We start from the raw sequence: 14,995 nt of genomic DNA, 5'->3' as shown, positions 1-14,995 counted from the left end.
GTCTTGAGTGGTCCACAGTGCTCTTCCTTGTGGAGGAGCACAGTCTCAGGTTAGGAGAAGTAGATGCTTGATCTGAGTCCTTCTTTTCTATCTTCACTGTTTCTGCTGATGCAGCATCTAAGGACTTAGTGATGGTGTTTACTGTGCTGATATCATATACTGCACGCACGATCCTTCTGGCCAGAGAACACACATTTTAAATAGAAAGTAATATAGCAGAGTGCTCGCTTCGGCAGCACATATACTAAAATTGGAACAATACAGAGAAGATTAGCTGGCCCCTGTGCAAGGATGACATGCAAATTTGTGAAGCATTCCATATTTTTACATTAAAAAAAAAAAGGAATATAGCAGATAGCTCAACGCAGTGGGGTTAGCTAGTTGTTACTCTTTTTTATTTTTAAAGATTTATTTATTTATTATTATGTATACTTTGCTCTGTCTGCATGTACACCTGCATGCCAGAAGAGGGCATTAAATCACATTATAGATGGTTGTGAGGCACCGTGTGGTTGCTGGGAATTGAAATCAGGACCTCTGGAGGAGCAGCCAGTGCTCTTAACCTCTGAGCCATCACTCCAGCCCTAGTCGTTACTCATTTTTTCCCCTCTCACAATGTAATATTTTTATTGACTCTTTGGGGATTTCACATCATGCACGCCATCACATTTGCTTTCCAGGACTTTCCTGTCCTCCACTGACCCTTGTTACCTCCCCCGCCCCAGCAAAAAACCAAAATAAATAAATAAATAAATAAGTAAATAAATAAAACACCCACCAACAAACAAACCGGACAACAGCAAAAGTCCAATTTATGTTATCTATATATTCACTGGGGGGTGTGGTCAAAGTCTCAGTGGCCTGCCCCCACATGGAGATGAATCCTTCCCGGGAACTCCCACAACCCTGCTGGAAGTTGTCTCCTGTGGAGGGCAACACTCCAACATCCAATGATAATTTTTTAGCGTACTCTCTGATGGCTTCCTGTCTAAGCGGTTACTATTGAGGTGGGGAGGTTGATGAGGAGGTTGGGGTTGTCACTGAAGTCTTGCGTGTGTCTCTCTTTCTCAGCTGTACATCTGTAATCACTGCAAAAGTAGCTTGTTTTTTACTGGCTGCAGGAGCGTGGGTTATGGGGTTCCTTGTAGTTTCCGGCATCAACACACAGCATGAACAGCACTCCCAGTTGCAGTAGGACCAATGCCAGGTTAGGCCCTCAGATGCAACACAGCCACGGACATCAACATGGTTCCTGGCTGCAGCACAGATCCGCGCACATCCTCGTGGCCTTCGGTGGTAGCCCAGTACATGGAGATCAACATAGACTGGGCCACAGTAAGACCACAGACCCAAACATGGCCCTCAGCGGCAGCACAGGCCCAGACATCACCATGGACCCAGATGGCAGCAGAGGCCACCCACATCAGTGTGGGACCTCAGCAGCAGCACTACCCACATACATTAACATGGATTCAGGCTGCAGCACAGATCATGGGCATCTGTGTACCCTTTGGTGGTAGGTAATACACCATAGACATCAACACAGACCTAGCTAGAATAAGACCATGGACCCAGACGGTGGCAGCACAGACCCAGACCTCATCGTGGCCTTAAGTAGCAGCACAGGCCACTCAGATTAGTGTGTCATGCCTGGTTGTAGCACAGCCCACAAATATCAACATGACTTCAGGCTGCAACACAGACCATGGACATCCATATGGCCTTTGGTTGTAGCTTGTGCTGTGGCCATCAACACAGACCCAGTGGCATTAAGCCTCTGGACCCCAGACATGGACCTTGGCAGCAGCCAGGACCTGGTCCTCACTACAGTCTCAGGTGACAGAGCACGCCACTCACATCAGACTCAGGTCGAGGCATAGGCCATGAATACCGGCATGCTGTAGATGACAACAGGGTTCTCAGACATTAACCTGGACCTCAGCCACATCAGGGCCACTGACCCACACATGGCCCTCAGCAGCATCAGGGGACACGGTGGTCCTTTGAGGATGTCTAATCTAGTAGGTGGACTTTTTCTCATCTCAGGCCTTTGTCATTGCCAACATGGAGGGTGATCCTGCATCCAGGAAGCTTGTTCAGGAGCTGAGTCTGCATCTTCTTAAGTTCCTGGCTGCTGCTCACCATCCAGTCAACTCCACTGCTGCTGTACGTCATCTCGTTGACTCCACTGGACAACGGCATTATCCACCATCGACTTCAGCCCTCTCTCATGCCTGTCACTGCTGTCACGCCACCAGTTCTGCCTCCCTTCACAGTGCACTCACCTCTAGGCTCCTCCCAAGCATGGGTGGGTCACTAGTGTTACTCTTAACCATGTTAATTAGAAGATACATTCTCCATAGAGTGATGCTTTTTGCACATGGGCAAAGTTAGTTCTGAGGGACAAAAATTCTTATATATTACAATGGTTAAGGAGAAGTATTGTTTCCAGACGGGGCCTCATGGAGCACAGGATGCCTTCAAACACACATAGCTAAGGGTGTCTTAAACTTCTGACCCTCCTGCCTCCACGTTCTGTTTGCTGAGCTCTGGCAATCAAACCCAGGGCACTGAGAGGTAAGCAGCCTCTCAGCTGAGCTACATCCCAGCTCGGGGGAATATTAGAAGTTTCATTGAGAATAGGGGTGGGAGTGGGGGGCTGGAGAGATGGCTCAGTGGTTAAGAGCACTGACTGCTCTTCCAGAGGTCATGAATTCAATTCCCAGCAACCACATGGTGGCTCACAACCATCTATCATGTGATCTGATGCCCTCTTCTGGCCTGCAGGTGTACATGCAGACAGAGCACTGTATACATAATAAACAAATAAATAAATAAAAGCTTTTTAAAAAATAAGATAGAGAGAGTATAGGAGTGGGGGTAGCAAAACAAAACAAAACAAACAAACAAACAACAACAACAAAAGAAAAACGCAAGTTGTTCTCAAACTGACAGTAGTTCCCTACTAGAAAGTTGGTGTGAGCGAATAGAATGCATGTAAGAAGTGAGTCGGGCAATGACATCTTGAGAGGCTGAGGGCTATCTGACAGGATGTGGTGTAGGTTAAGAACGTGACCAACTTTCTTGATTAGATGTTTGGATTATACTCAAAATGTTTTGATGTGAAAAAAATAGAAGTGTGGCTCTATACTTGGGAAGGACTGTAAACTTTGTCATGGGTGAAAGCAGTCTTGGTGGGCTTTACCCTTGGACACACCATGGATAATCCCTGAGATAGACTGGGTGGAGCCATCCTGGGCCTGGAATTCAGTCAGACCGGGCTTGAGTGGCACGTGGATCTGAAGGAGGATCAGCAAACAGGTCAGAGACACCTAGGGATCTGTCCCATGGAACGGATACCAGAAGGTTCACTCTTTTTTCCCTTTAACCTTTTTCCTCTCTTGTATAAGCTAGTTGGGTTGTCTAATAAAGTTTAATTGTTAAGAAACAGAGCCAGCACTACATATGGTGATTTTCTGTGCTATTACATTTTAATTAAAAATTTAAATATTATCATGCACTTAGCTTTTGATGGGCATCTAGGCTCGTCCCATCACCCCAGTATTGTGACTAGAGCAGCAATGAACACAAAGGGCTGTTCACCCTCTCTTGTAAAGTGTGGGGTCCTTAGGTGTGTTCTAGGAATAACATAACATTAACAGTCCCATTGTTAACATTTTGGGGAACTTCCATGCTGATTCCCACAGAGGCTACATCATTTTATACTTCACCAACAGTGGGTAAGAGGCTCCATCTCCCTAACCCTTACCAGAATCTGTAGTCTTCAGGTTTTGATAATAGCCATTCTAACTGGACTAAGATGAAACCTCAAAGTATTTTAATTTGCATTTCCCTGATTACTAAGGGTGCTGAACACTTTTTGGAGTAGTTATTAACCATTTGTTTTGTTTTTGCTTTTAGTCCTACAAACAATTTTTAATGGGTTAGTCCCAACCCCCTAGGTTTTCCAAGACAGGGTTTCTCTGTGTGGCCCTGGCTGTGTTGGAGTCACTTTGTAGACCAGGCTGGCCTCAAAAATCACAGAGATCCGCCTGTCTCTGCCTCCTGAGCGCTGGGATTACAGGTGTGTGCCACTGCGCCTGGATGTTGTTTGCTGTCTTGATATTTAACTTGTAGCAGTTTATATCTGCGCCTGGAAGCCCCACCCCACCCCACCCCACCCTGTGCAACTGCATTTCCAAGTCTGAATACAGCCAGGGATGGTGGTGCATGTCTGTGACCCCAGCTCTTCAAAGACAGAAGCACTCCGAGTTTACTGTTGATCTGGTTTACACCATGTGGGGCAGCCAGATCTATATAGCAAGACCTGCCTAAAGCTGAGTAAAAACAAACAAACAAACAAACAAACAAAACAAGGGCTGGATGCTAGTGACAGCTGAGCTTTTTGTTCAGGCGCATTGCTTTCCTTGGCTTAGCGCCTAGGGTGGGAGGTCTTTGAGATGAGAGACGTATGAGGGCATGTTATTCCCTTCTCCTTAGACTAACATTAGGACCTGGAAGGTTCCTGACAGAGGCTTTTGCCGAACTCCAGGGCTCAAATCTACGTTCCAACCTGAAGGGTTAGCAAAGGACCAACGTTTTTGATGAGCACTTTCTTTCCCTTTAACATTTGACGTGTGAAAGCGTGAACTGCACCATAAATCACAGTGTGGTGCAGAGGGGAACCGATCCTGAGGGGAACCGATCCTGAGGGGAACCGATCCTGAGGGTCACCTCACATTTAGAGGCAAAGGCAGTTTTGGAAGGAGTCTCATTTGTAACCGGTCATGTTGTGGCCTCTGGTTATAAATGGGGAAAGACAATTTCTGGTCCTCAGCAATCAGACGTGATAGGCTGTGTTTTTTTGTTTGTTTGTTTGTTTGTTTGTTTTTTTAATAGCTGGCACTCCTGTGTTCTTCTTTAATCCCTTCAAGATGACTGAGGGATCTCCGTCTAGATTTTACCATCTCTCCAAATTCACCACCTACTACTAAAGAAAGAGCTCTACGTAAGCTAGGAAGGCACTGACAACCCGGGCTGGGGGATGATGGTTTGGCCAAGTTTGATCTCCAGCACCCACATAAAGATGCAGGGCACCATGCTGTGCTGCAGCAATCACTAGGGACATGGAGGAGGAGACAAAGGGATTTCTGCAGGTTCCTTCCAGCCTAGGCTAATGGTGAGCTCCAAGACCAATAGAGAACAGGTCTCAAAGGAGCTGGGTGGTGTCTAAGGATGACTCCCGAACTTGTCCTCTGACCCACACACACTTGTGTATGCACACCTGCATACATACATGTACCCACACCACATACACACAAAGAAAGAACTGACAAATAGACGCATTGGCAATCTTTCACAATGATTACACAGATACACTAATCTCTTGTCATTTGGTTTAGAAGCATTTTTTCAGAGGGGCTGTCACAACCTTTGCCACCTTTAGTGGCATTGCTGAACCCATGACAAACTGTGTCTCTGGACACATCTCTCTGGGAACACCCAGCCCCATCGCCAGCTCTGCCGTCATCTTTCCTTCTTCTTGGGTATTGCACAACTTGTTGTTTCTCACTGTAATATGGAAATGCGTTCTGCAAAAATGTGATAAATTTGTGCTAATTTTTGTCCTCTTACTTGATCTTCTGCCTCTTTGTATAAATGGTGGTCCATGACTTTATATATGTGTATGTAAAATTATTGATATTTAAAGATATTGAAGTGGCCTAAAATTTAACAACAACCCAAAATGGTGAAAAGCAAACACCCACATCTCAACTGATTTGCTCTCTGGAAGCCTATAACCAAGTTTTTGTGTCTGTGGAGATGACCGCCATCCCATGATTGCCACATATCTAAGGTGTAAGAGGCGAGGTAGCAATTGCTAGATGCGATTTGAGCTCAGAAATGTCAAAACGTGAAAAGGGTCTATTTTACAATCAATAGGATGCCTTTATCCTCCATTACTGGAGTGAAGTAAAAGCATTTCTGAGGAGGCTTTGGCGAACAGGAGAGCTGCCGTCAAAGAAAAGGAATGTGACTGCACGTGCTCCCATGCTTTCTTCTCCCAGTCAGTCTTAGCAATAGAAGAAAAAAGGATCCTGAATTAAAGGGCCCAGCCAGACAAGGTTCCCTTGACAATATGTTCAAATTCACATCAACCTGGGCATCTACAAATAGAAATCGGACACTAGGGGGCTCTAACACACAAGGTGCTAAGTGAAAACACTGACACCCATTTGCTTGTTTGTTTTTAAAATTCGTTGATCCCTGGATAATATTATGCAGTGCGACTGCACTCGGGAGTGTAGAGATGATCAGATTCGGAACTTGGCCTTGAAGAGAGACCAACGTGGGGGTGGGGGGAGGGGGAGAGCAAGCATCAGTGCAAGCAAAAATAAAGGGAGGCAGGAGACAGGTTAGAAAAGGTGCAAGAACTGAATAGAGCTGGACGTAGCGGTGTGCACTGCTAACTTCAGCACCAGGTCCACTGAGACAGGAGGGTTATGAGTTTGGGCTAGCCTGTGCAGATGGAAAAACTACTCAAGAATCTTTGCCCAGCCCACCAGGTCAAGTTCTTTAGCTAGGAAAATAATTAAAATTCTGCTCAATAAAGGGGCCAGGTTCTGCCTTCCAGGGGATTCTCCTGACTGGCATGGGTGTGGGAAACAGAGAACAAAGGCACTATATATGGCAAACATCCTTGAGGGAGGAAACATGGGCACCTGTGAGTCCAAAGATCAAACCACACTGACTTGATAGAGCAAAGGCTGTGTAGCTACATTAAAACAAGCCTTAACAGGATGCTGCCCCAGTCTGGTACCCACAGTGCCTGCAGAGCATCCATTCCTCGTAAAGCCCTTTGGCAGCTAAGGATGAAAACACACAAGTCTCAAAATTAGACCAATCTTGCAAACTGAAAAGAAATGGCTACAGTCCAGGTGGAAAACAGTTTCTGGGATTGAACCTCGTCCTCACGGCACGTGCCTCTGAATCAAGTTAAGGAGGAAATGAAGTCCTGGGAGAGGGGCCAGTTGGCCTGGGCTCTGTTTGCCTTTGGAAACAGGACATTTCTAATGGCTTAGAGAAAATGACACAATGTGGGGGGGGGGGGGGGGGGGGGTGTGGGGGGGGGTGCTGCAGGGGAGAAGGAAGTGACTGGTGATGAGGACAAGTGAAATGAGAGATGCCTAAGAAGTAACCAATAAAAACAAACAAAATGAACAAATATCTAGATATGGTGGCATATGACTGTAACCAAGGCGGGGTGTGTGTGTGTGTGTGTGTGTGTGTGTGTGTGTTTGTTTGTCTGGGTCTGGGTCAGGGTGTGTGTATCTGTGTGTCTCTGTGTGTCTGTGTGTGTCTATGTGTGTCTGTCTGTGTGTCTGTGTGTATCTGTGTGTATCTATGTGTGTCTGTGTGTGTATATGTCTGTGTCTGTGTGTATCTGTGTGTCTGTGTGTGTATATGTCTGTGTCTCTGTGTGTCTGTGTGTCTGTCTGTGTGTGTGTCTGTGTCTGTGTGTGTATCTGTGTGTATCTGTGTCTGTGTGTCTGTCTGTGTGTCTGTGTGTGTGTGTGTCTGTGTCTGTGTGTGTATCTGTGTGTGTGTGTCTGTTTGTATGTATCTGTGTATGTGGAGGGGGGAGGTGGCTGGATATGCAGGAGTTTGAAGCCAGATTGACTACATGAGACCCTGTACCAGAAGAGCAAAAAAGAAATAAAAGGAAAAAAAAAAAACACCTTACACAGTAACGACATATTTCCTGTGGCTTTTTTTTTTTAACTAGAATAAGAAAACTACAAATCAAATTTTTAATTAAAAAGGATTAGAAAACTTTGTAAAGCATCTCTCAGATCATTTCAATATCAGTGTTTAAGGCCTGACTTTATTGAACACATATCCATTCTTTCACCTCTGTCCCTCCCTCCCTCTGGATTGTTGGTGATCAAAACGGCCTGCAGCCCCCTCCCTAGCTATCAGAGTCCCTCCTTCCCACCCCAGGCTGTGCCACCACCAGTGAAATGGCAGCTCCTCTCAGAGAGGTGACACCTCAGCAGAAGCAGACAGACACCTTTCCTGCCTCAGCCTACTGCTGTCACAGGGAGCTGTCCACGATGGCAGCACCTCCTCTCCAGTCTCTGTTGGCTATCCATGCTGTGGGAAAAGGCTCCGCTGTCCTGGGCTCCCTGTGTAAATTTTGTAGACCTCTAGGCCTCTGGCTACGGAGCTCCAGCAGCCCGGTTCCTCCCCCAGACCTTTCTGTCATAACAGCATTTCCAGCTTTTGTAACTTACAATAACTACTGTCAGCCCCTCAATAGGACCCATCCCAGATTGTGTTAATTTTAGGTGAAAAGTCTGAACAAGAGCCCACCAATCCCTGAGCAGGAAAACCCATCAGTTCTTGAGCTTCTCACAAAACCCACCAGGCCCTAAGCTCCCCAAGCTCAGGACTTGAAATCCCACCAATCCCCGCTCTAGAAATCTCTACCCTAGGAAGCTTTGCCCCTTAAGAAATCCTATATAAAGGCTCTGTCCGCTCAGTCCCCTGCTGCCTTCTCTTGGGAGCAGAGGCAAGTACTCCTTTATTCATGCCTCCTCTCATGGATTTGTTCCTCCAGTAAATCTCTTTTCAGAGAGTTACTGTCTGCTGTGACTCCCTCATCCAAAGAAGCAAAGAAGAGGAGATGCTGAGGGAGTGAGGCTGAGGCTTCTGAGCATCTCAGCTCAGCTGGGGATACCCTCCCCTGGGAGCTGCAAGGCCTCTGCTGAGGGGGCTTCCTCTCAGAGCTGGGTGGTTCCTGCCTCCTCAGTCCTAGAATACCTTTCCTGAGAGCTGTAACACTTTCGTCAGAGGATACCATCTCCTCTCTGAGTGGAGCTCTGGGCTTCCTAGTGAGTCCCACAATACCCTTCCATCCGAGCAGGAAGGCCACCACTAAGGATTTAAATTGGCATGCAACATGTAACGCATGCAGTTGACATCTGTGCATCTCCTGAGCCCTCTACAATCAGCACAAGTCAATCAGTCAAAGCCAGGTTTCTCTTGCCCTTTACACTATCCCATCTTGCCGATCCATCCCACCTCCGTCCTCAGACCACAACTGATCTGTGCCCTTTCGTCATACAGGTTTTGGGATTTTATACAAATAAATAATAAACAAATAAAATAATGCCAGGTATAGGGCGTGTTGTCTGGCTTTTTTCCCCCCACCATGCAACATGGTTTTGCGGATTCTGCCCACGGGAGAATGCACCAATCGGCAGTCCTTTTCATTGATGGATTGAGCCCATCATGTGGATGTGTCATGCATTGCCCAACATGTGGACACATTCTGGAGTTCTTTCCTTGTAGTTTTTGGCTACTACACACCAACGGGCCGTGAGTATGGGTGTATGTGAAATTTGGCTTCCTTAGGTGAGCACGCAGCGTGGAATGGCTGCAGACAAATGCTTGGCCTTCAGGGTGGAACTACACTGCTACAAACTATTGCCTGATGTTCACTGTCTTCGACCATTACGTCTTATATTTTGCATATATTTAACCAATTTAATATTGAGACAAGGTCTTTTGGGCTTTCCTCTGATTTGTTATGCAGCCAAGTACGACTATGAATTTCTGATCATCCTGCTTCCGCTTGCTGAGTACTGGGCATGCTCAGTACAGCACACGGTTTCTGCGGGGCTAGGGACTGATCCCCCAGGATGCACTCTAACCAATTTAGCACTCTTTCTGTTTGTTGCTTTTTAAACTGCCTCCCTGAACTAGAACTCTCTCCAGGAAAGCACACAGCTTTCTGTCTCCAGCAGCCGAGCTGGTGTGTGGTACATTCTAAGTGTTCTAGAAAACAAGGTGGAAGGGGTTTTTTTTTTTTTTTTTTTTTTTTTTGAGCGTCTGTCGCCCAATAGAAAGAACCCCAAGTGGAATCACAACTTCAGAAAATTTTTCATCTGTGCTCCCCTTTCCACGTCGCCGGTGCCTGGGCTCTCTGTTCCTGTCGCCATCCATGCTACCGCCGTAAGATTTCTACTTCGGTTCACTGACGTAATCTCTTCCGGGGTCACCTCCAGCGCTACCACCTTATGAATCCAGAACTCTACTAACATTATGGGTTGGGGCATTTTCTCCTGGGTTCAAAGTCAACACGACACCTTTTCCTGGTGCTGAAAGGAGAAGGAAAAGGAACCTCTCTTTCTGGAGTTAACTGTTCCTGCGGGCAGTCTACGCTTCCCATTTTTCATGCTATTCTTGTTTCCTTTCCTCTTTACTCTCCACATCCTGCCAGGGATTCCTCAGATGACTTCCGGAAGTCGGGTCCTCACTCTAGTCACGCCTCTGTCAGAAAACTCCAATAACTCTCTAGGAAGGATCACCAGCAGACTGACTGTGAGGTAAGATGCCTGCTTGGGATCTGTTTGGCTTCAGTTTTTAACACTTTTCCTCCACTGGTGAAATAATTAAGGACTTCACTTAAAAATCAGAATTTTGCATTTCTTATGTGATCCTAAAATATTCTTGTTGTGGGGTTCACTTAAATCCAACATAACTCAAACAGCAGGTCTGTGCAGGTGACAAAAATGTAACCAGGACTGCAGAACAGACTTGGGAGCTGAACTACGACCCTGAAGGGACATTGTACAGAATATTTAAAGGATGGAACCAAAATGTGAGGGGAGTGGGGTGGGATGTAGCATTGTCTAATCATATTTTTATATAAAGGGCTGAGAAAGGTAGTTTCCATCAATCAGGATAGCACTAGGTTCCTGGACCTGGGGACATGAACTTAGTTGACCCTGCCAGGAAGATGGAGGAGTTGTCCTTGAAATAACTGTAACTCAGACAATTGTCTCCTTACAAGTTGTCCCTGAGTCTGGGAAGAAGTGCATTGACTTCTCAAGGTCTTATTATGCATCCCAGTATTATAGATGGGGATTGTAAGGAGAAAATCAAAATCATGGCATGTGTAAAGCAGGAGATGCAAATTAATGCAGAGGATAGAATTGCTCAGCTGTTACTGTTTCCTTACATTAAGGGCAAAGCCGCTCCAGTAGAAAGAACAGGTGCATTTGGGAGTACAGGGAAATGCGTGTTCTGGAAAACAACGGCTAATCATCAGAGACCTAATTAATTATACAAATGAATGGTGTTTAAATAGAAGGTTTGGTGGACATAGGAACAGATGTCACGATCCTTTCTCTAAAGTATTGGAATCCAAATTGGCCACTTCAGTTTATACAGAAATTATAGGAATTGGTAAATTATATCAAATAAAACAAAACATTTGATGGATTAAGTGTGTGGGACCAGAAGGGCAGACTGGGAAGCTGAGACCCTGTGTGGCTGACATACCCATGAATCTATGGGAGCAGGATCTCTTACAACAATAGGGTACTCAGATTAATATTCCTGAAATTACAGAGACAAACAGTGATGAAGATATGGGTGAAATGCCACATTATTCTGGGGAAGATATTAATATGAGTAATCAGGAGCAACTGCAAGCTATGCCCATTGTCCAAACACAGAGCTTCTCAGGTATTGAGTTTCCAAACTTATAAGAGGGGCCATTGCTCATATACCAACAACCTTTCTCCTAAAATGGATTTCACACAGACCTATGTGGCAAGAGCAGTGGCCTATAACAAAAGAAAAATTGCAGGCACTTCACCGTTTAGTACAAGAGCAGCTGGAGGCTCCGCATATAGAAGAGTCTACCAGCCCTTAGAATTCCCCTGTGTTTGTTGTAAGAAAGAAGTCAGGCAGCTGGAGGATGATAACGGTTTTGAGAGCAGTGAACAAAGTAATTCAACCAATGGATCCTTTACAGCCTGGAATTCCTTTGCCTTCCTTGTTACCTAAGTCATGACCTGTAATAGTGATCGACTTAAAAGACTGTTTTTTTTTTTTTCATAATACCTTTGCATGAGGATAGGGAAAGGTTTGCTTTCTCCATACCTAATTTTAATAAAAATGGTCCAATAAAGAGACACCATTGGAAGGTACAGGGAGTGTTGAATAGTCCAACTTTGTACCAATATTTTGTGCAACAACTGTTAGAAATGATTCATAGGCAATTTCTTCAATCTATCATTCACCATTACATGGATAGTTGTTGTTTGATTCTGATATTGATACTTTAGAAAAAAAGTTTAAGGAAACAAAGAATTCTACCATGCTGGGGATTATAGATTGCTGTAGAAAAAAAATACAAAGAGGAGATTCAATTACCTATTTAGGCTATAAAATAACTGACCAAAAATTTTTACCACAAAGGGTACAGATCTATAGAGATCAGTTGCAAACTCTTAATGATCTTCAAAAATTAATTGGAGATATTAACTGGTTAAGGCCTACAATTGGACTAGCTGCCTATGAGTTAAGTAACTTGTTTCAGATGTTACAAGGGGATTCAGATGTAAACAGTCCAAGGTGTCTAACAGCTAAAGCAGAAAAAGTGTTAATTCTTGTAGAGCAAAAATTACAAAGGGCATATGTGAATAGAATTTATCCCAAACTTGCTTGCATTCTGATTATTTTACCTTCAACACATTCTCCTACTGGGCTTCTTATGCAAAGGGAAGATAGAATCATGGAATGCATTTTCTTAGCAAATAAACAAAGTAAAAAATTGAAGACATACATAGAAAAAAATTCTGAATTGATTACAACTGTCAGGAACAGGCCTGGCAGAAATTGTAGTGCCTCTTATTAATTCTGAGATTATGTCATTATGGGTAATCAATGAAGATTGGCAAAGGGCTTGTAGTAACTATTTGGAAGAAATTCATAACAAATACCCGAAAAGCAAACATATACAGTTTATAAAAAGAACTAATTGGATTCTTGCAAGTATTGTAAAGAGGACACCTATCCCAGGGCCACCCACCTTCTATAATGATGCAAATAAGTTGGGCATGGCTGGTTAAAAGCCTGATAAGTTGACTAAGGTCATCAAAAGCCCACTTACCTCAGTTCAAAAATAGAATTATATGCAATCCTTATGGTATAGTCAGATTTTCCTGAATCTCTTAATATAATTGCAGACTCTCAATATGCAGAAAGAGTTGTTTTGCACATAGAACCTGCTGAATTTACTCCTGACAACTCTGAATTAACTACCTTACTTATGGAATTGCAACAGGTCATCAGAAGTAGAAACTATCCCTTGTATTACTCATATTCAATCCCATACAGGTTTACCAGGTCCATTAGCACAAGGAAATTAACCAATTATTAATAGGAAACACGTTCAAAGCCTCAAATTTCATGAAAAACATTATGTTAACAGTAAGGGTTTGAAGGAAAGATTGTCTATCACTTGGCAACAAGCCGGAGAAATAATTAATAGGTGTCCTATGTGTTCTTGTGTAATCAAATCCCATTGCTTTCTTGAATTAATCCTAGGGGTACCAAAAGGAATGAAATTTGGCAAATGGATGTGTTTCATTTTGCAGAATTTGGAAGACTAATGTATGTACATCATACCATCGATATATATTCATGCTTTCAATGGGCAACTGCCTTAAGTTCTGAAAAGGCCAATTGTATAATTACTCATTTATTGGAAATAATGGCAATTATGGGAATACCTGCACAAAATTAAGATTGGCAATGCTCCTGCATATGTGTCCCTTAAGATGAAGAAATTCTTTACATATTATAATATAAAGCACATTACTGGTATACCACACAATCCTACAGGACAAGCAGTTGTAGAAAGATCTAATCATACCTTAAAAGAGATGCTTCTTAAACAAAAGGCAAGGGTAAAGACTCCCAGGGACAAATTAAATAATGCTTTGTTAACTTTAAATTTTCTTAATGATGGTGATGAAGGGACCACAGTAGCTGAGAGACATCGGGTTATAGAAAAAACTGAGGAACTAGGACAACCAATATATTATAAAGATCTGTTAATAATGGACTGGAAATCTGCAATAGGTTTGAGATGGGGACATGGTTATGTTTAAGTTTCTACAGGGAGTGATAAAATATGGTTACTGACAAAATTTAGAAAGATTAGATCTGACCAGGGAAGACCTCTTAGTACTGAAAATATGAGTGTGTTCATATAGCAAGGGAAATGTAAGGGCCACCTGATCCTTATGACATGACATTCTTTCATACAGTATGGATATTACAGCTCAAACAGATGTATAAAATTTATGGCTTATACCTGCTCAAAAATAGGGCAAATGTTTATCTTTAGATAATTTGTACATCTTGCATATTCCATATATATATATACATATATATAATTGTACCTATATTAATACTTTCAAAAGTTTGTTTATTTTCAGAGCAAAAAAAAAAAAAAAAAAAACCCAGATAATAGTGAAGACAAAACAGATAGCCTGAGTGATTCAACCTCGAAGACTGCCTCAGATACTATTTCCTCAAGAAATTATATATGTATAAATATACCTATACTAATACTTTCAAAAGTTTTCTTATTTTCAGAGCAAAAAAACAGATAATAATGAAGACAAAGCAGGTGGCTCGAGTGATTCAACCTCGAAGACTGCCTCAGTTACTGTTTCCTCAAGAAACTGCATGCATATCAGCATTAAAAGGGCTAGCCTAAAGGATCAATCCCAAAAAGACTGGACAGAAACAGATATAGCTAGCTTTTCCAGCCCTTGGCCAATATCTTGGGGGTTTTTGTTTTTGTTTGTTGCTGTTGTTTGTTTGTTTGTTTGTTTTTAAGGGCACTAAAAAGATGTTTCTACCCCTAGACAGCAAAAAGTAATTTTGAGAACCTAACACCCCATTCCCAGTAGGTGGAGTGGGTGTTTTTAGTGGGTTACCCATGTTCATTATTGCCTAGGGGGGTTAGTTATAAGTTAATAAAAGTTTCATTTAGGGATTTCTTTCTTCTATCCCTCTTTCTCTCTTATCATTCTGTCTTATCTAGAGTCAGGGAAAAAGAGAGGAAGAATATAAGGGGAGGATATAGATTTATAGAATAAAAAGTAGATTATTGAATCTACTAGCC

At 43.3% G+C, this 14,995-nt stretch overlaps 1 non-coding gene across 1 annotated transcript; it reads left to right on the top strand.

Moving 5' to 3' along the window:
* The first annotated feature begins 220 nt into the window (after positions 1 to 220).
* LOC127197819 (U6 spliceosomal RNA) lies at positions 221 to 326 on the top strand. Its single transcript, XR_007831776.1, has one exon. It is a non-coding gene; the product is annotated as a U6 spliceosomal RNA (small nuclear RNA).
* The last annotated feature ends 14,669 nt before the right edge of the window (positions 327 to 14,995 follow it).

This window comes from Acomys russatus, chromosome 13, assembly GCF_903995435.1.
Source record: "Acomys russatus chromosome 13, mAcoRus1.1, whole genome shotgun sequence".
NCBI lineage: Eukaryota > Metazoa > Chordata > Mammalia > Rodentia > Muridae > Acomys > Acomys russatus.
This window is presented reverse-complemented; position numbering and strand designations above follow the sequence as displayed.